The following is an 892-nucleotide window of genomic DNA, read 5'->3' on the forward strand; positions in this document are numbered from 1 at the left end:
CACACACACACACACACACACACACACACACACACACACACACATATATATATCTCAAATGTTAGTCAGTTGGCAAATCAGAAGAGCCAATGTTGGAGATGAAATCTAAAAGCAGTCTGCTGGGGAATCCTCTCTTACTATGGGAGGTCAACTTTGTTCTGTTTTGGTCTTCAACTGGATGCATCCTTCTTTACTTCAAGACCACAAATTTAGATGGAAATTTTATCCAAAAACACTTTCATAGAAACTTCCAGAATGACATTTGGCCAAATAGCTGGACACTGTGGCCTGGCAAAGCTGACACCAGCATGTTCAGGACAATTTTAATTCTAATCTCCTGATAAAAGGTGAAGTAGAAAAGATTTCCATATTTTGGTCATTTGTATTTCAAACAATACTGTTTTTCTTATTTGATTTGCAATTTGAATATAGTTGTATGGAAGATAATGGTAGGAAAGATAAAAATCTTTATTAATGGTCATTTTCCCTGTAAGTTTTATATTTTTATGTGCTGTTTGTCAAAATTTTTGATGACTTGTATATTTACATAATGATGGGAAAAACCCTTCTCATTTACAAGGCTCAAAATAAAATAATATCTACATAACTCTTATGGTGTTTAAAAACATATTTGATCTTTAGTTCATCTGGATTTTACTTCTGTCATTTAATTCTTCCAAATGGACAGTCAACTACACCAATATAATTTACTAAGTAGTTCATCTACTCCCACACTAAACCAGAAAGACTCCTCCAAATATAATCTAAAACAAGAAAATAGGGTCTTAACTCATCCTAACTAGAAAAACAGTGCTAAAGATTTAAATATTCAGTGTTGGAAAATGTGCTCGGATATCGATACTCAATACACAAGGGATAAGGATATAAGTTA

The sequence above is a fragment of the Fukomys damarensis genome, unplaced genomic scaffold, assembly GCF_012274545.1.
Source record: "Fukomys damarensis isolate Sample0158 unplaced genomic scaffold, DMR_v1.0_HiC HiC_scaffold_15, whole genome shotgun sequence".
Lineage (NCBI taxonomy): Eukaryota > Metazoa > Chordata > Mammalia > Rodentia > Bathyergidae > Fukomys > Fukomys damarensis.